At 38.7% G+C, this 21,102-nt stretch overlaps 3 long non-coding RNA genes across 5 annotated transcripts; all 3 read left to right on the forward strand.

The window, feature by feature from the left end:
• The first annotated feature begins 211 nt into the window (after nucleotides 1-211).
• Nucleotides 212-8,573, forward strand: LOC121645475. 3 transcript variants are annotated; one of them, XR_006011434.1, is made up of 5 exons: nucleotides 212-343; nucleotides 6,307-6,359; nucleotides 6,585-6,771; nucleotides 6,995-7,056; nucleotides 7,425-8,573. It is a non-coding gene; the product is annotated as an uncharacterized LOC121645475 (long non-coding RNA). The 3 variants fall into 3 exon arrangements; XR_006011432.1 differs by lacking the exon at nucleotides 6,995-7,056 and having other exon boundaries at nucleotides 7,425-8,563; XR_006011433.1 differs by lacking the exons at nucleotides 6,307-6,359; nucleotides 6,585-6,771; nucleotides 6,995-7,056; nucleotides 7,425-8,573 and adding exons at nucleotides 572-624; nucleotides 852-1,044; nucleotides 2,072-2,258 and having other exon boundaries at nucleotides 244-343.
• A 3,216-nt stretch (nucleotides 8,574-11,789) lies between these two features.
• On the forward strand, nucleotides 11,790-13,727 carry LOC121645474. Its single transcript, XR_006011431.1, has 4 exons — nucleotides 11,790-11,927; nucleotides 12,163-12,215; nucleotides 12,441-12,633; nucleotides 13,551-13,727. It is a non-coding gene; the product is annotated as an uncharacterized LOC121645474 (long non-coding RNA).
• Nucleotides 13,728-18,757: 5,030 nt separating this feature from the next.
• LOC121645477 lies at nucleotides 18,758-20,877 on the forward strand. Its single transcript, XR_006011436.1, has 4 exons — nucleotides 18,758-18,884; nucleotides 19,085-19,182; nucleotides 19,417-19,631; nucleotides 20,343-20,877. It is a non-coding gene; the product is annotated as an uncharacterized LOC121645477 (long non-coding RNA).
• The last annotated feature ends 225 nt before the right edge of the window (nucleotides 20,878-21,102 follow it).

The raw sequence follows: 21,102 nt of genomic DNA on the forward strand, positions 1-21,102 counted from the left end.
GTGGGATGGGAGATTCTATTATTACCACTATTTTTCACATGAAAAAATAAATTATACCCTCTATCTTGTTTATAACTCTAATCTATCTAAAATTATGCTAAAAATAAATGGATGGATGGATCACGTAGTAAACAGACATTAACTCCGACATTTCCACCTGTAATTAAACACCACTCCCAGGAAAGAAATTTGGTTCTAGCCAGCAGCAAACTGGGGTGTGGTCTGTTTCTGTACTTTAGGTGCAGCCAAACTGTTTTTGACAAGTAGAGAAGCAAACAATCGGATCCAGCAGGGTTGGAAAAGCACAAGTACAGGATCATAATGGATTCAGATAAGCCATCAGGTAAATTTAAAGGTTCTCTGAGTTGGTTTTCTGTAAATCTTTTGTTACTTTGTTACTATGCTGTGAATTTGTCGGATGTCGGATAGTGTTTTTTCTTGTTGATTTGTCAGGAAAACCAAAAACAAAAATGTGTGAACAAACAGTAGTTTGTCCAACTTGCACTCTAAAGAAGCATAATCCATTCAGATGTTTCAGGCCTTTTGTTTCTTATTTTTCTTTTATTTCCAGCTTTAAAGAAAAATGAGACGGAGGATGCACAGAAGAAGAAAGATAATGAGAAGGTAGGCGCTTTGGAGTCACTGGAAAACAGCTGGTTTTCATCTGGAAAAGTGATGCCAAAATTTTTTTGATCAATTGCAGCAAAATCTGACAAATGAACTTTTCATCTATTTTCATCTGTGACACAATTTTTTAAAGCTTAATCCAGTTCACATCTGATCAGTGAGTTGACGTAAACACAACATTATCACAACATGATTCATCCAGTGTTTTATTTTGACCATTTTAGGGGCACGGCAAGCACAAGCCAGAAGGCAAAGAAAAGTCCAAAGATGGACATGGACATGGACCTGGACATGGACACGGACCTGGACATGGACATGGTCGCGGTCAGGGCCACAGCCATGATAAGTGAAGAAGATAAGAAGACTTTGAACGAATAGGAAGGGGAAATAAGAGGATCCTCTTCCTCCTCTGATGAGGTGAAGTATACCCACTTCTGTTTAATAATTAGAGATTTCACAATCCAACCAATTTAATTTGTTCCATTCTGGTTTCAGTAGAGGAAACATCAAGAGTAAAATTTTAATCACCACATTTTTGATTGCTTTCATGTTCAGTTCTGTAGTCAGTAGAAGACAAAATAAAATGCAGCTTAACGGGTAACATACCAGACCCTTCACAGTTTAAAGGTGGACAGCTTTATTATCCCCTGATTTGTGCATGAAGACTCCACAACAGGCGTTACCAGCAATGCCTTTGTCATTCACACACCACACCCAGCTGTGTATGTATGCGCGGGTTCATATTTTTTATAACACAATCTGCATGCTGATTCGTGTGTAACATGTACCCTCCAGCAGAGTTCTCTGCAGTCAAACTGTTGCAAATATTTCTATAATTGAATGGCTGTTCATGCAAGTAACGACAACTAAACCAGCCCAGAGAGGGAAACAAAGTGTAACCGGCCAGACAGTAGAGTCATAGAAAGAGGTTTAGCTATAAAACCTCTGTTTAAGAGAACATGTTGACTTCAGTCCCTGATTAAACTTTCTTATATTGTTTTTAAAAATGAAAAAAACAAAAAACAAAAAACAAAAAAAACAAAACAAAACAACAAAACAATAAACAAAAGCAGAGTATGTACATGTTCATATTATTTATAGCACAATCTGCATGCTGAACAGGTAACACACCACACCCTCCACAGTTTAAAGGTGGACAGCGTTATTATCCATTTTGTGCATAAAGACTCCACAACAGGTGTTACCAGCAATACCTGTGTCATTCACACACACCAAAAAAAAAACCAAAAAAAAAAACAAACAAAACAAAACAAATAAAATACAAAAAAAAAGAAAAAAAAAAAGAAAACACTGACGTTTGCATGCTTATATTACTGCTAGAATGAGCCATACATTAAAGATGGCTGCCATGGCACTTTGGATGTCCTTAAATATTATATATATCCTTCTGCAGTAACATTATTGTCCTTTTTTGTCATTTCAGAACTGATGCTTCCTGCTAGATCCAGTTGCCCTGTTTTTCACTCTAATCTTGTCTATCGATTTAAAAGAATGTATAATCAGCTCATTTTCTTCCTTTCTACTAACTGGTGCCATGGAAACAAGGCTGAGACTTTGTACCCAAACCTGATTTTTGGAACTAAGTGTGACAATAAAAATATCTAAATGGGTTTTCTCTGTCAGAGTGCGCCTGTCTGATCTCACCACTAGATGGCAGTGTCTCATATTTTTAAGCTCAATTCTATTTTAAGAATTTTAACAGAAAATATCAGTTTGATCCTGAAATACTTTACATGTTATATAAATGTAAAAACAGAAAACATAAATAGGCAATAATTTTGTTGAAGAGATAAAATAAAAATCAAACATCTTTAGAAAAACAATAAATAGATAACTGATTTAGAAATGTTAACATGTTTTATGGGTCAAGGAAAGGAAAGGAAAATAGAAAATCTTGGTTGCAAAAGATCCAATTATTCAGAACTAGTAGGATGATCTCTTACCTAATGGATCATAAGAAGGTTGAGCGGAACTTGAATCATTTGGATCAGAAGCCTGTTCCAGAAAGGAGGTTCAGCTAGCTCTGGGTCTAAAAAGACACTCTGGGTTAGGAGGAGGAAGAGGACAATGAGCCAATGATCTATTTTATCAACAGGTGTTTACTTTGGGTGATGCTGCTGTAGGACTTTTATCACTGCAGCACAAACACTTAGACTTCAATGATAAAAGGAAAAATATGTTTTTATCCATGTCATCAGTTTTATCTGAGTTTCTTCATCAGTGTTACCTGTTTAACTTCAGTCGTCACATCTTCTGGATTTATTACAGAAATTATCACCATGGAGACGGTTGGTGAGATGATGCTGCATGAATTCTGAATTATGATCTTTCTGTTGGTACAGTAGTCACGAATGGTGACCAGTCATGATTAACTTTTAAGCTGTGATTAATCTGATTATTATTATATATATATATTTTTATCATTTGACAGCCCTGGTATTTATTCATCTTCTAAAATCTCTGGAATAGCATTGGTATGGACAACCCATGTTTGACAGCTGTGAGAAGACATGTAGAAGATGGTTCTTTTTGGTGAACCTGCCAGCAAGGAGGTTTATATGATGGAGTCAGTTACCATGGTAACAGATTTGTGATAAGACTTACCTCACTTTCTGGAACAGAAAACCCAGAGCTTCCCTCAACTCAGGGTTAGCATACTCAAGAGTGCTGATATAGCTTGCTTTCTGGAACATACCGCAGGTGTTTTGCTGCAGGGAATCATCTAAAACCTGCAGGATAGTTGGTGATCCTGAACTGAAGTGCAGCATATTGGTCCTCCTCTCTACGTTCAGGAGAAACTGCTATGAACTGCAGTATTAGTATTTCAAATTTCTCTATTGGTCCAGTTGGTGTTTGGTTGACATTCAACGCTTGTCAGCATTTGTCAGTTTAAGCTAGAAATCAGTGCCGTCCCTAAATGCTGGCAGATAAAAGGTCAGTACAGCTTGATATCTTAGATATAATGCAGTCTTCTAAGCAGACAAGACTGCAAGCGTCGCATAGCGGATTACTCAATACAACTAAAAGTGACTTGTGATTTGACTTGGACTTGAGCCATAAGACTTGAGACTTGACTTGGACTTGCAAAATAAGGACTTGTGACATCTCTGCTTGATAGCTGCTAGCCACTTATCACATCTTATAACAACAGCACAGCTTTGTGAAATGTTTAATAGAAACTCTACAATAATCAAAAAAAAGTCTATGAGGAATGATGTCAAGGTCTGGAGCTGGACCCAAGAAGGAGAAGACAAGGTTGGTGTTCTGTGAGTCTTTATTTACAAAGTGATATTGGTGCCAGGTGTAATCCGGTGACAAGCGAGGCAAGGAGCAGGCTGGTAGGAAGAGCGGAGAGCGGGCAGACAGGATTCATGAATCCAAGGATTTATCCAGAACCGGGGGCTTGGAAGAGAATAAAGGTCGGTTAGAGCACAAGAAAACACCAGAAGACTTAGATCTGCTTAGAGCCAGTTACCGCTTTAAGATCCTGGAGTCTTTATACCAGCTTCTAACAAGCCTGATGCACCTCAGCTGTGTGGTCCTGATTGGAGAAGCCACCTTTCCTCCAAATAAGGAGAAAGGCGAAAGCCGCACTGGCAAGTGCAGACCATGACAAATGATGCTGAAAATCCAAAGGTGTTACGCTTTAGCAACCTTTTGTTTTCACAGACTAAAGACCCAGATGTGACTACTTACACTGTAATGTTAGTTCTGATTGAAATAGAAATCCCTGGCCATGGCACTGAAAGTCTTGTAGAGTAACTACACACACACACACACACACACACACACACACGCGCGCGCGCACGCACGCACACACACATACATACAAACACAAATGAAAACAATTTTTAGACATTTTAGCTAAGCTAAGTTAAATTATCAAGATGAGTACTTTAAGTGCATATGTGCAGTTTTCCAGGTACTACACCACATATTAAGCCCACCTGTACAATTCCTTGTTAACATAAAACAGTTAGTCACAATGGGGGGGAAAAAAAGAGAATTTAAGTGACTTTGAATGTGCTATGGTTGTTGGTACAAGACGGGCCGGTCTAAGTATTTCAGAAACTGCTGATCTACTGGGATTTCCACACACAACCATCTCTAGGGTTTATAGAGAATGGTCTGAAAAAGAAAATATCCAGTAAGCAGCTCTTGTATGGACCAAAATGCCTTGTGGATGTCAGAGGTCAGAAGAGAATAAGCAACCTGGCTGGAGATGATAGTAAGGCAGCAGTAACTCATATAAGCATTGCAACAAGGTATGTAGATGTCATGCCTGCTCCTCCTGCACCAGTACGCTCTGCTTCACCAGAATTCTGATCACCGGTTCTAGGACTTCATCTCCCAGGACTCATCTGTTCCAGCTCATCGGACTTCACCTGCCTCTATCCTCATCAACCTAACAAGTCACACCTGTCCTCCGGCCTACTTAAACCCTCAGCACACTGCAGAACTTTGTATTGTCTAGTCACACCTTTGGTCTGTTAGAGCTCCATTAAAATCCTTCTCTCAACCAGCCTGCGCTTGTGTCCGACTTTCAGCCGATCCAATCTTACAGTAGAATACCCTCTCTAAACACACAACACAATGAACCTTGAAGCAGATGGGCTATATCAGCCGGAGATCACACCAAGAGACACTCCTGAGAGCTGAGAACAGGAAACTGAAGCTACAATTCACACAGTCACCAAAATTGGACAATAGAAGATGAAAAAACTTCACGTGGTGTGTGAGTCTCAATTTCAGTTGCAAGATTTAGATGGTAAATTTAGAATTTGACAACAAAAAGAATTCATTGACCGTTTCTGCTTTGTATTACTGGTTAAGGCTGCTGCTGGTGGTGTAATGGTGTGGGGAATATTTTCTTGGCACATTATGGGCCCCTTCTGTACCAGCTGAGCATCACTTAAACACCACAGTCTGAGTATTGTTGCTGACCATGTCCATCCCTTTATGACCACAGTGTAGCATCTTCTGATGCTACTTCCAGCAGGATAATGCTCCATGTCACAAAGCTCAGTTCATCTCCACCTGCTTTCTTGAACATGACAATGAGTTAACTGGACTCCAATGGATTCCACAGTCTCCATATCTCAATCCAATAGAGCATCTTTGGGATGTGGTGGAACAGGAGATTCTATAAGCACCTCTATTATTTAACATGAGAAAATAAAGACATCCTCTCTATCCTGTATATTACTTCAATCTATCTAGAATTATGTTAAAAAATAAATGGGTGGATGGATCACATGGTAAACACACATTAACTCCGACATTTCTGCCTGTAATTAAACACCACTCCCAGGTGAAAGTGATTCAGTTCTAGCCAGCAGCAAACTGGGGTGTGGTCTGTTCCTGTACTTTAGGTGCAGTCAAACTCTTTTTGACAGGTAGAGAAGCAAACAATCAAATCCAGCACGGTTGGGATCATAATGGATTCGAATCAGCCATCAAGTAATTTTTAATCGTCTCTTAGTTGGTTTTCTGCAAATTACAAAATGTTTTTTTGTTGTTTATTTGTCGTACGTCAGGAAAACCAAGAACAATAATGTGTAAACAAATAGTAGTTTGCTCAACTTGCACTCTAGTCTCAAGAAGCATAATCCATTCAGATGTTTCAGTCTTTTTGTCTCACTTTTCTTTTATTTCCAGCTTTGAGTAAAAATGAGACGGAGGATGCACAGAAGAAGAAAGATAATGAGAAGGTAGGCGCTTTGGAGTCACTGGAAAACAGCTGGTTTTCATCTGGAAAACTGATGCCAGTTTTTTTGATTAATTGCAGCAAAATCTGACAAATGAACTTTTCATCTATTTTCATCTGTGACACAATTTTTTAAAGCTTAATCCAGTTCACATCTGATCAGTGAGTTGACGTAAACACAACATTATGACAACATGATTCATCCAGTGTTTTATTTTGACCATTTTAGGGGCACGGCAAGCACAAGCCAGAAGGCAAAGAAAAGTCCAAGGATGGACATGGACATGGACATGGACCTGGACATGCACATGGCCACGGCTGCGGTCAGGGCCACGGCCATAATAAGTGAAGAAGATAAGAAGACTTTGAATGAATAAGAAGGGGAAATAAGAGGATCCTCTTCCTCCTCTGATGAGGTGAAGTATACCCACTTCTGTTTAATAATTAGAGATTTCACAATCCAACCAAATTAATTTGTTCCATTCTGGTTTCAGTAGAGGAAACATCAAGAGTAAAATTTTAATCACCACTCCAGTTTTGATTGCTTTCATGTCAAAATAAAATGCAGCTTAACGGGTAACATACCAGACCCTTCACAGTTTAAAGGTTGACAGCTTTATTATCCCCTGATTTGTGCAGGAAGACTCCACAACAGGCGTTACCAGCAATACCTGTGTCATTCACACACCACACCCAGCTGTGTATGTACTGTTGCTAAAATCTTTTTAATTGAATGGCTGTTCATGCAAGGAATGACAACTAAACTCATCCCAGGCCAGACAGGAGAGTCATAGAAAGAGGTGTACCTATAAAGCCTCTGTTCAAGAGAACATGTTGACTTCAGTCCCTGATTAAACTTTCTAACATTACTCTTACCCCCCCAATAAAAAAAAAAAAAAAAAAAAAAAAAAAAAAAAAAAGAATGAAAACACTGACATTTGAATGTTTATGCTTATATTACTGCAAGAATGATTCATACATAACGATGGCTGCCATGGCACTTTGGATGTTCTTAAATATATTATATATATTTCTGCAGTAACATTATTGTCCTTCTTTGTCTTTTCAGAACTGATGCTTCCTGCTGGATCCAGTTGCCCTGTTTGTCACTCTAATCTTGTCTATTGATTTAAGAGAATATCTGATCAGGAAATTTTCTTCCTGTCTACTAACAGGTGCCATGAAAAACAGGCTGAGACTTTAGAACTAAATGTGACAATAAAAATATCTAAATGGGTTTTCTCTGTCAGAGTGTTCCTGTCTGATCTCACCACTAGATGGCAGTGTCTCACATTTTTAAGCTCAATTCTGTCAAGATACTGATACTGTTTAGAACTGAAATACTGTACATGCTATATAGATGTAAAAAATCAGAACATAAAGAACAAGCATTTTGTTGAAAAAAGTAAAATAAAAGTCCAATATCTATGGTAAAAAAAAACTGATCAAAATTTTTGGTTTAAAATTGTATCTGTTTTATGGGATAAATTGAGAAAACTGAAAAGAGAAATGGAAAATCTTGGTTGCAAAAGGTACAATTATTCAGAACTACTAGGTTGAAAGTGACAAAAATGCAGATGAAAACAAAACATTTGTTTTTTTTGTGTTTTTTTTTAAAGGCATGGCAAAATCTTCTTAATGTGGTGTATCACTGCTTTATACTTTTTCCATGATTCAGGCTAGTGGAGGGTAAGTAGGATGTTGTCATGGCTACAGTCATGTGCAATAACATGCAAAGAGTTGGACAGCCATGATAATTCCTCTGGCTGTGAATAACCATGCAATCAAAGGATGACTTAATTCTTAAATATTACAGGAGGTTTTTCTCTAATATTTCAAGCAAGATCAGTTTTTATTTTCTCTAAAACTTTTAAATTAAGAAAGAGGGACGAGTCCCTGAAGGTTTGTTTGCTAATTCCTTTAATTGCCCCCTTTTTAAAAAGTAATTTCTTTTTGTGCATTGTCCTGCTACACAAACCTGAGCATGATCGCTTCACATGTACCTTTGAGATGTTCTTTTAATGAATTTCTGAAGCCTTTTTTCTTTCAAACATACCCTTTGCCTTTAAAGTTTCCTTCGAACTTTCCTAAACTTCTTCAGACTTGTTCATCTGCATATTTCTGGAGCCTGATTTTGTGGTGGTGATGAAAGAAAAAATAAAACAAAACAAAAAAACAAACAAAATGCCAAAAAAGTTTTTATTAATGATAATAATAATAATGCTGTTGTCAATAATGTTGCTGTCAAGACTTAGTTTACATGCTTATGAGTTAGTGCTGGAAGCTAACAGGCAGCGCTTTCATAGCTACTCTAAGCCTGAGAGGCAAACCTAATGGGAATTTGCTCATGAGAAGGAGATTCTTTTTGATTGCTAGTGTAGTCCTCAAAAAAGTAGGATCTGTAGGGCTTCAGCAGTTGGTGGGTGTTTAAAAATTGTGTTCCAGATGTGGTTGCAATGTATTTGTGTGAGCAGAGAGCCAAGACTATGGAGGAAGCTGCTGTATTGGCTGATGAATATGTATTGTCTCACAAAGTGGCATTTAACTCTAAGATGGATGGTGGCCCTGAAGATGGTGTCACACTGAGGCATTCTTGCTTTTTAGGATCTGGTAGAATCCTACCAGATCCTGCCAGAAACCTCTCCAAATGGCAAAGCTGGTCGTCATAACTTGGAAAGAAGTTGTTTCTATTGTAAGCAACCTGGTCATATTGTAGCTGACTGTCCCATTTTAAGCAAGAAGCAAAAAGCTTCATTATCTCCACTTCCTGCTGCTGATTCTGAGGTCCAGCTTCAATCTTACTGCATCATTAATCCTGCATCAGCAGGCTTTGAACCATTCATTGTAGAGGGTTATGCTGTAGTATCGGAGTCCGATGCCGGTGTGCCTATCTGCATTTTGCGTGACACAGGTGCATCAAAGTCAGTATTGTTGGAAGGAATCTTGCCTCTTTCAGATGACACCTTTCTTGATGGTGATGATATAATCCATAGATGTGAGAGGTCTTATCTCAGAGCACCACTCCACAATGTGTATTTGCAGTGTGAGTTGGTTTCTGGATTTGTGTCTATGGGACGCTGCCCTTACATCCTGTGCTCTCAGATCCTAATGACCAGCATGGTTCAAGCCTGGTTGTGTATTCTGCTTGTGATGTGACCACTGATGGGTCTGATTACTTTTTCTGAGTAACGAGGAAAGTAAGGGATTACAATTGCAAAAATAGTAATTAAATTACTGTTACTTTCCTCCAAGCAGGCTGTGTTAGTGTTACTAAACCGTGATTTTGTTTGTGAAAATGTCTTATGATATTGACGTATGAGCGGTGCGACGTCAGTGGTAAGAACAGACACATGCGTAGATCAACAAGAGATAACACGGAGTGCGGGAGCCTTTCATTAGAGTACTTTTTTGTGCTTCCTGAAAAATTCTGCCAGTTAATGGCCATTTCTGCATCACATTCAGACACTACAGTAACATTTAAAAGATTGGACACATTTTCCCATTAAATGTAAGGGGTAAGTGTGTCCAGGCTTATACTGAAGATGGATACAAATGGGTAATGTCTTATAGTGTTTTTTTTTTTTTTTGTTTGTTCTTTTTTTTTTTGCTAAATTTAAGTTATTTATTTATGTATTTTCCAAGTATGCAACACTCAACCTTTCCAAAAGATGAATATAAGAAGCACATGCAGGACTTCCTCTGAGGACATGTCTGCTGTGTGGAATCTCTGGCTTCACCCTTTCGCTGCAGCACCATCGACCCAGCTGGAACACCCAGGAACTATAAAGAAATATTATTTAACACTAAATAAACTGCTACCAATTTCAGATGTATCTGTACATATTTATTTTATACATTAAAACAAAAGACTACATTATCTGCACCATTACTGTCATTTAAAAGACATTTTTCTCCAAAATGAATTACTGTGGGCTGTAGCATCTTGCCTAAGGCCCAAACTGGAAGGTGTTACTGTTCACCCCTGGTGGATTCGAACTTCGATCTTTCGTATGGCAGGTGGAAGCTCTACTGACTGAGATATCCAGCTGCACATTCTGATGCCTCTGGCGTGTCTTTCCTCTGACACTGTGATGACAGCATCTGCCACCTGCAGCCACTATTCTGCCATTCTGACACTAGCATTGCCCATGCAGTGCCCACCAATTCAACATTTTTATGTTTGTCATTGGGGTCCATTAGGATATCAAGTCTCACACTCCAAAAATTCTACTTCTTCCCTCTTTTTCCCTCCCAAGTCATCATGGAAATGATGTGACAAATATGTATTTTAGGCATTCACCTGACCATTTATAGCCGCCATGTGGGCGTTCCCTCACGTGCGCCCGCTTGATGGGCTAGACACAAAGGAGGCAATGTCGCTACTTCTCCATTAATTTCCTACGGGACCTGCATGATGAGGCGAAAATCGCTGCCCTCCTCAAGCCAAGCGACAGACGACATTCGTGCATATGAAATGTTGTGCTCGTTCATGTAGACGTGTACACGGGAGTTGCGACGTGACACAAAATAGAAAAATGTTCCATTTTGTCGCAGCCGCATGGCAGTCTGCAAACACTTTGAATATGGAAAAATAGATCATTTTAGCTGTGTCTGACTTTCCCACACCTTAAGATAGGCTACTTCACACAAAGATTATAGAGATCTAAATAAAAAGGTAGCTGCGTGGCGCCAGAGTGAATTAGTCTGAACATAGGTTCTGGATTTATCTGCATCAACCTTGAGGTCCATCAAATGATGATATTCACGATGCTGTTTCCTATTTTGTAAACTCGGATGAACCCAGGGTTGTCTCTCTTTTATACAGTAAACAGCAAGATTTCTGTCAATTCATGCAAAATCTTCTGACTCTCCACCTGTCACACGCCACCGACTGGTTTGAAAATGTCAGAATCCCCACCAATATCATAACCAATCAAATTTCTTGGAGAAAAGCGATCTTAGAGCGCGATGCATGACACTGCTGTTTGTCGCTTCCTGTGTGTTCGGTTTCACGAAGGTTGTGATGAGTTTTACCTGTCGCTGTTGTTGGTCGCCTCCCGTGTGTCTTGCCCATTAGAGTTGATTTTGATTTATAAAAGGAAACAGGCATGGGACTCACTCTTTTAGAAATCTGAGTCCTTTCCTATAATTCTGTTTTGCGCTGCAGATGCCATCTGTAATTTGCTATACCCCAAATCTCAATCCAATACACAGGAGCTTTGGGATGTGGTGGGATGGGAGATTCTATTATTACCACTATTTTTCACATGAAAAAATAAATTATACCCTCTATCTTGTTTATAACTCTAATCTATCTAAAATTATGCTAAAAATAAATGGATGGATGGATCACGTGGTAAACAGACATTAACTCCGACATTTCCACCTGTAATTAAACACCACTCCCAGGAAAGAAATTTGGTTCTAGCCAGCAGCAAACTGGGGTGTGGTCTGTTTCTGTACTTTAGGTGCAGCCAAACTGTTTTTGACAAGTAGAGAAGCAAACAATCGGATCCAGCAGGGTTGGAAAAGCACAAGTACAGGATCAAAATGGATTCAGATAAGCCATCAGGTAAATTTAAAGGTTCTCTGAGTTGGTTTTCTGTAAATCTTTTGTTACTTTGTTACTATGCTGTGAATTTGTCGGATGTCGGATAGTGTTTTTTCTTGTTGATTTGTCATACGTCAGGAAAACCAAAAACAAAAATGTGTGAACAAACAGTTGTTTGTCCAACTTGCACTCTAAAGAAGCATAATCCATTCAGATGTTTCAGGCTTTTTGTTTCTTATTTTTCTTTCATTTCCAGCTTTGAGTACAAATGAGACGGAGGATACACAGAAGAAGAAAGATAATGAGAAGGTAGGCGCTTTGGAGTCACTGGAAAACAGCTGGTTTTCATCTGGAAAACTGATGCCAGTTTTTTTGATTAATTGCAGCAAAATCTGACAAATGAACTTTTCATCTATTTTCATCTGTGACACAATTTTTTAAAGCTTAATCCAGTTCACATCTGATCAGTGAGTTGATGTAAACACAACATTATCACGACATGATTCATCCAGTGTTTTATTTTGACCATTTTAGGGGCACGGCAAGCACAAGCCAGAAGGCAAAGAAAAGTCCAAGGATGGACATGGACATGGACATGGACATGGACCTGGACATGGACAGGGCCACGGTCGCGGTCAGGGCCATGGCCATAATAAGTGAAGAAGATAAGAAGACTTTGAACGAATAGGAAGGGGAAATAAGAGGATCCTCTTCCTCCTCTGATGAGGTGAAGTATACCCACTTCTGTTTAATAATTAGAGATTTCACAATCCAACCAATTTAATTTGTTCCATTCTGGTTTCAGTAGAGGAAACATCAAGAGTAAAATTTTAATCACCACATTTTTGATTGCTTTCATGTTCAGTTCTGTAGTCAGTAGAAGACAAAATAAAATGCAGCTAAACAGGTAACATACCAGACCCTTCACAGTTTAAAGGTGGACAGCTTTTATTATCACCTGATTTGTGCATGAAGACTCCACAACAGGCGTTACCAGCAATGCCTGTGTCATTCACACACCACACCCAGCTGTGTATGTATGCGCGGGTTCATATTTTTTATAACACAATCTGCATGCTGATTCATGTGTAACATGTACCCTCCAGCAGAGTTCTCTACAGTCAAACTGTTGCAAATATTTCTATAATTGAATGGCTGTTCATGCAAGTAACGACAACTAAACCAGCCCAGAGAGGGAAACAAAGTGTAACCGGCCAGACAGTAGAGTCATAGAAAGAGGTTTAGCTATAAAACCTCTGTTTAAGAGAACATGTTGACTTCAGTCCCTGATTAAACTTTCTTATATTGTTTTTAAAAATGAAAAAAAACAAAAAAACAAAACAAACAAACAAACAAAAAACAGAGTATGTACATGTTCAAATTATATTTAGCACAATTTGCTTATAAAGCAAATTGCTCATATTTTATTTTATTTTATTTTATTTTAGTTAATCATGGTCTCTAGATAAACTTTTTAACATTTCTAAAAAAAAAAAAAAAAGAAGAAAACACTGACGTTTGCATGCTTATATTACTGCTAGAATGAGCCATACATTAAAGATGGCTGCCATGGCACTTTGGATGTTCTTAAATATATTATATATCCTTCTGCAGTAACATTATTGTCCTTCTTTGTCATTTCAGAACTGATGGATCCAGCTGCCCTGTTTTTCACTCTAATCTTGTCTATCGATTTAAAAGAATGTATAATCAGCTAATTTTCTTCATTTCTACTAACTGGTGCCATGGAAACAAGGCTGAGACTTTGTACCCAAACCTGATTTTTGGAACTAAGTGTGACAATAAAAATATCTAAATGGGTTTTCTCTGTCAGAGTGCTCCTGTCTGATCTCACCACTAGATGGAAGTGTCTCATATTTTTAAGCTCAATTCTATTTTAAGAATTTTAACAGAAAATATCAGTTTGATCCTGAAATACTTTACATGTTATATAAATGTAAAAACAGAAAACATAAATAGGCAATAATTTAGATAGGTAGATAGAAAATACTTTATTAATCCCTTTGGAGAGTCCTCAGGGAAATTTGGGTACCAGCAGCAATACAACACCAACAGTAAAGCAGGATAAGCACTAAAATATAATATATACAGGTATAAAGTAAAATAGAGGCAATAAGGTGCAAGAAAAGTATAAAATAGAATGCAATAAAAAAAAGATAAATTAAATAAAATAATATAAACAAGCATTACACACAGTAGAGGTGGTACAGATTACCAGTTCACTTATTGCACGTATGAGTTATTGCAATTGTTTGTATGGGTTATTGTGCATGTGTTGTATCAGGTGGACTGCACACCTCCTTCTCCCCCCTCCTTCTCCCCCTCCTGCCTAATGCAGAGTTGTACAGTTTGATGGCTCGGGGGACAAAGGAGTCTCTGAGCCGGTTGGTCCTACTCTTGGGGAGGAGCAGCCTGTTACTGGTCAGGCTTCTCTGTGCACTGATGACAGTGTGCAGAGGGTGACTGGCATCATTCACAATAGCCAGTAGTCTTTTTAGTGTTCTCCTCTCTGCCACTGTCACCAGGGAGTCCAGCTTCATGCCAACCACAGAGCTCGCCCGCCTGATGAGTTTTTCCAGCCTGTTAGCACACCTTTTTGTCATGTTACCCCCCCAGCAGACAACAGCATAAAAAAGCGTACTAGCCACCACAGACTGATAGAACATCCACAGGAGTTTCCTGCAGATGCAGTTTTGTTGAAGAGATAAAATAAAAATCAAACTTCTTTAGAAAAACAATAAATAGATAACTGATTTAGAAATGTTAACATGTTTCATGGGTCAAATTGAAAATACTAAAAGGAAAATAGAAAATCTTGGTTGCAAAAGATCCAATTATTCAGAACTAGTAGGATGAAAGTGACAAAATGCAGGTACATACACAAAAACAAAGCATTTGTGTCTTTAAAAAAATACAGAAAAAAAGAGAGGAGAGAGTAGCAAGGTAAGACTAGACAAGTTTATTTGTATAGCACATTTCATGTACAAGACAATTCAAAGTGCTTTACATAAAACATTAAAAGCCTTGCAAGAAGCAATAACAAGTGTATTAAATGACATAAAATAACTTAAATCACAACATAAAGAAAAAAAAAGAAAATAAAATTGAAAAAAATGCAAGAAATAAAGTTCCAGGGTGAATTAACAATTGTTGTGAGTGTACAAGAGCAGAGTGTGCATCGGTGCGGCATTTGAGTGGTGGCGCCAACTGAAGCAACAGGAAGTGCTGCAAAGTGATGCTATGGTGGCCCTATTTCAACTTGATAGGAATCGATGCGAACTGATGCTGCCCAGCGCTCGTGAACCCTCCGGAAGTGTGCTTTGTAGGCGTAGCTTTGCGGGTAAGTCTGAAAAAAAAAAAGGGTTTGGACTTTTGAATTGTGTATTTTCAAAATGTTGCTTGCTCAAACCATTTTTCCAGGATCTCTTACCTAATGGATCATAAGAAGGTTGAGCGGAACTTGAATCATTTGGATCAGAAGCCTGTTCCAGAAAGGAGGTTCAGCTAGCTCTGGGTCTAAAAAGACACTCTGGGTTAGGAGGAGGAAGAGGACAATGAGCCAATGATCTATTTTATCAACAGGTGTTTACTTTGGGTGATGCTGCTGTAGGACTTTTATCACTGCAGCACAAACACTTAGACTTCAATGATAAAAGGAAAAATATGTTTTTATCCATGTCATCAGTTTTATCTGAGTTTCTTCATCAGTGTTACCTGTTTAACTTCAGTCGTCACATCTTCTGGATTTATTACAGAAATTATCACCATGGAGACGGTTGGTGAGATGATGCTGCATGAATTCTGAATTATGATCTTTCTGTTGGTACAGTAGTCACGAATGGTGACCAGTCATGATTAACTTTTAAGCTGTGATTAATCTGATTATTATTATATATATATATTTTTATCATTTGACAGCCCTGGTATTTATTCATCTTCTAAAATCTCTGGAATAGCATTGGTATGGACAACCCATGTTTGACAGCTGTGAGAAGACATGTAGAAGATGGTTCTTTTTGGTGAACCTGCCAGCAAGGAGGTTTATATGATGGAGTCAGTTACCATGGTAACAGATTTGTGATAAGACTTACCTCACTTTCTGGAACAGAAAACCCAGAGCTTCCCTCAACTCAGGGTTAGCATACTCAAGAGTGCTGATATAGCTTGCTTTCTGGAACATACCTCAGGTGTTTTGCTGCAGGGAATCATCTAAAACCTGCAGGATAGTTGGTGATCCTGAACTGAAGTGCAGCATATTGGTCCTCCTCTCTACGTTCAGGAGAAACTGCTATGAACTGCAGTATTAGTATTTCAAATTTCTCTATTGGTCCAGTTGGTGTTTGGTTGACATTCAACGCTTGTCAGCATTTGTCAGTTTAAGCTAGAAATCAGTGCCGTCCCTAAATGCTGGCAGATAAAAGGTCAGTACAGCTTGATATCTTAGATATAATGCAGTCTTCTAAGCAGACAAGACTGCAAGCGTCGCATAGCGGATTACTCAATACAACTAAAAGTGACTTGTGATTTGACTTGGACTTGAGCCATAAGACTTGAGACTTGACTTGGACTTGCAAAATAAGGACTTGTGACATCTCTGCTTGATAGCTGCTAGCCACTTATCACATCTTATAACAACAGCACAGCTTTGTGAAATGTTTAATAGAAACTCTACAATAATCAAAAAAAAGTCTATGAGGAATGATGTTAAGGTCTGGAGCTGGACCCAAGAAGGAGAAGACAAGGTTGGTGTTCTGTGAGTCTTTATTCACAAAGTGATATTGGTGCCAGGTGTAATCCGGTGACAAGCGAGGCAAGGAGCAGGCTGGTAGGAAGAGCGGAGAGCGGGCAGACAGGATTCATGAATCCAAGGATTTATCCAGAACCGGGGGCTTGGAAGAGAATAAAGGTCGGTTAGCGCACAAGAAAACACCAGAAGACTTAGATCTGCTTAGAGCCAGTTACCACTTTAAGATCCTGGAGTCTTTATACCAGCTTCTAACAAGCCTGATGCACCTCAGCTGTGTGGTCCTGATTGGAGAAGCCACCTTTCCTCCAAATAAGGAGAAAGGCGAAAGCCGCACTGGCAAGTGCAGACCATGACAAATGATGCTGAAAATCCAAAGGTGTTACGCTTTAGCAACCTTTTGTTTTCACAGACTAAAGACCCAGATGTGACTACTTACACTGTAATGTTAGTTCTGATTGAAATAGAAATCCCTGGCCATGGCACTGAAAGTCTTGTAGAGTAACTACACACACACACACACACACACACACACACACGCGCGCGCGCACGCACGCACACACACATACATACAAACACAAATGAAAACAATTTTTAGACATTTTAGCTAAGCTAAGTTAAATTATCAAGATGAGTACTTTAAGTGCATATGTGCAGTTTTCCAGGTACTATACCACATATTAAGCCCACCTGTACAATTCCTTGTTAACATAAAACAGTTAGTCACAATGGGGGGGAAAAAAAGAGAATTTAAGTGACTTTGAATGTGCTATGGTTGTTGGTACAAGACGGGCCGGTCTAAGTATTTCAGAAACTGCTGATCTACTGGGATTTCCACACACAACCATCTCTAGGGTTTATAGAGAATGGTCTGAAAAAGAAAATATCCAGTAAGCAGCTCTTGTATGGACCAAAATGCCTTGTGGATGTCAGAGGTCAGAAGAGAATAAGCAACCTGGCTGGAGATGATAGTAAGGCAGCAGTAACTCATATAAGCATTGCAACAAGGTATGTAGATGTCATGCCTGCTCCTCCTGCACCAGTACGCTCTGCTTCACCAGAATTCTGATCACCGGTTCTAGGACTTCATCTCCCAGGACTCATCTGTTCCAGCTCATCGGACTTCACCTGCCTCTATCCTCATCAACCTAACAAGTCACACCTGTCCTCCGGCCTACTTAAACCCTCAGCACACTTCAGAACTTTGTATTGTCTAGTCACACCTTTGGTCTGTTAGAGCTCCATTAAAATCCTTCTCTCAACCAGCCTGCGCTTGTGGCCGACTTTCAGCCGATCCAATCTTACAGTAGAATACCCTCTCTAAACACACAACACAATGAACCTTGAAGCAGATGGGCTACATCAGCCGGAGACCACACCAAGAGACACTCCTGAGAGCTGAGAACAGGAAACTGAAGCTACAATTCACACAGTCACCAAAATTGGACAATAGAAGATGGAAAAACTTCACGTGGTGTGTGAGTCTCAATTTCAGCTGCAAGATTTAGATGGTAAATTTAGAATTTGACAACAAAAAGAATTCATTGACCGTTCCTGCTTTGTATTACTGGTTAAGGCTGCTGCTGGTGGTGTAATGGTGTGGGGAATATTTTCTTGGCACATTATGGGCCCCTTCTGTACCAGCTGAGCATCACTTAAACACCACAGTCTGAGTATTGTTGCTGACCATGTCCAGCCCTTTATGACCACAGTGTAGCATCTTCTGATGCTACTTCCAGCAGGATAATGCTCCATGTCACAAAGCTCAGTTCATCTCCACCTGCTTTCTTGAACATGACAATGAGTTAACTGGACTCCAATGGATTCCACAGTCTCCATATCTCAATCCAATAGAGCATCTTTGGGATGTGGTGGAACAGGAGATTCTATAAGCACCTCTATCATTTAACATGAGAAAATAAAGACATCCTCTCTATCCTGTATATTACTTCAATCTATCTAGAATTATGTTAAAAAATAAATGCATGGATTGATCACATGGTAAACACACATTAACTCCGACATTTCTGCCTGTAATTAAACACCACTCCCAGGTGAAAGTGATTCAGTTCTAGCCAGCAGCAAACTGGGGTGTGGTCTGTTCCTGTACTTTAGGTGCAGTCAAACTGTTTTTGACAGGTAGAGAAGCAAACAATCCAATCCAGCACGGTTGGAAAAGCACAAGATCATAATGGATTTGGATCTGACATCAGGTAAATTTTAATTTTCTCTTAGTTGGTTTTCTGCAAATCTTTTGTTACTTTTTGCTGTGGATTTGTCTTATTTCAGAAAAAATCAAAACACAAATGTGTGGACAAATAGTACATTTTTTTCAACTTGCCTTCTAGTTTAAAAAGCATAATCTATTCAGATGTCTCAGGTTTTTTGCTTCTCATTTTTCTTTGATTTCCAGCTTTGAATACAAAAGAAGAGGGGGTGGAGAAGGAGGATTCACAAAAGAATGAGCCTATCTGTCATCTGAGCTAGGACAAGAACAAAGATAATGACAAGGTAGGAGTTTTGGTTCTGAGTAACTAGAAAACAGCTGGTTTTCATCTGGAAAATTGATGCCAAAATGTTTCGATTTATTGACACAAAACCTGACAAATGAACTTTTTATCTATTTTCATCTGTGGCACAACGGCTTAAAGCTAGTTCCTAAATTCACATCTGATCAGTGAGTTGACGTAAACACAACATTATCACAACATGATTCATCCAGTGTTTTATTTTGACCACTTTTAGGGACACGGCAAGCACAAGTCGGATGGCAAAGAAGAGTCCAAGGATGGACATGGACGCGCACATGGACATGGACATGGACACGGACATGGACACGGCCACGGACACGGACACGGCCCAGGCCGTGGTCAGGGCCAGGGCCACAACAAGTAAAGAAAATAAGAAGAGTTTTAATGTACTTGAATAAGAAGGGGACAATAAGAGGATCCTCTGACGAGGTACGGTATACCCATTTTCTTTTTAATAATCAGGAACTTTACAATGTAACAGATTTAATTTGGTCCAGTTTATATTTTAGTACAGAAAACACATAGAGTAAAGCTTTAATCACCACTCCTTTTTTGATTGCTTTCATGTTCAGTTCTGTAGTCAGTAGAAGACAAAATAAAATGCAGCTAAACAGGTAACATACCAGACCCTTCACAGTTTAAAGGTTGACAGCTTAATTATCCCCTGATTTGTGCATGAAGACTCCACAACAGCTGTTACAAGCAATACCTGTGTCATTCACACACCACACCCAGCTGTGTATGTGCTGTTTCTAAAATTTTTTTAATTGAATGGCTGTTCATGCAAGGAATGACAACTAAACCAGCCCAGAGAGGGAAACAAAGTGTAACCGGCCAGACAGTAGAGTCATAGAAAAAGGTTTACCTATAAAACCTCTGTTTAAGAGAACACGTTGACTTCAGTCCCTGATTTAACTTTCTAACATTGCTCTTACCCCCCCAAAATAAAAAAAACAAACAAACAACAAAACAAAAAAAAGAATAAATAAAATAAAATGAACACTGATGTTTGAGTGTTTATGCTTATATTACTGCAAGAATGATTCATACATAACGATGGCTGCCATGGCACTTTGGATGTTCTTAAATATATTATATATATTTCTGCAGTAACATTATTGTCCTTCTTTGTCTTTTCAGAACTGATGCTTCCTGCTGGATCCAGTTGCCCTGTTTGTCACTCTAATCTTGTCTATTGATTTAAAAGAATATCTGATCAGCAAATTTTCTACCTGTCTACTAACAGGTGCCATGAAAAAAAGGCTGAGACTTTGGAACTAAATGTGACAATAAAAATATCTAAATGGGTTTTCTCTGTCAGAGTGTTCCTGTCTGATCTCACCACTAGATGGCAGTGTCTCACATTTTTAAGCTCAATTCTGTCAAGATACTGATACTGTTTAGAACTGAAATACTGTACATGCTATATAGATGTAAAAAATCAGAACATAAAGAACAAGCATTTTGTTGAAAAAAGTAAAATAAAAGTCCAATATCTATGGTAAAAAAAAACTGATCAAAATTTTTGGTTTAAAATTGTATCTGTTTTATGGGATAAATTGAGAAAACTGAAAAGAGAAATGGAAAATCTTGGTTGCAAAAGGTACAATTATTCAGAACTACTAGGTTGAAAGTGACAAAAATGCAGATGAAAACAAAACATTTGTTTTTTTTTGTGTTTTTTTTTAAAGGCATGGCAAAATCTTCTTAATGTGGTGTATCACTGCTTTATACTTTTTCCATAATTCAGGCTAGTGGAGGGTAAGTAGGATGTTGTCATGGCTACAGTCATGTGCAATACCATGCAAAGAGTTGGACAGCCCTGATAATTCCTCTGGCTGTGGATAACCATGCAATCAAAGGATGACTTAATTCTTAAATATTACAGGAGGTTTTTCTC

Source organism: Melanotaenia boesemani, chromosome 9, assembly GCF_017639745.1.
Source record: "Melanotaenia boesemani isolate fMelBoe1 chromosome 9, fMelBoe1.pri, whole genome shotgun sequence".
In the NCBI taxonomy this organism is placed as follows: domain Eukaryota; kingdom Metazoa; phylum Chordata; class Actinopteri; order Atheriniformes; family Melanotaeniidae; genus Melanotaenia; species Melanotaenia boesemani.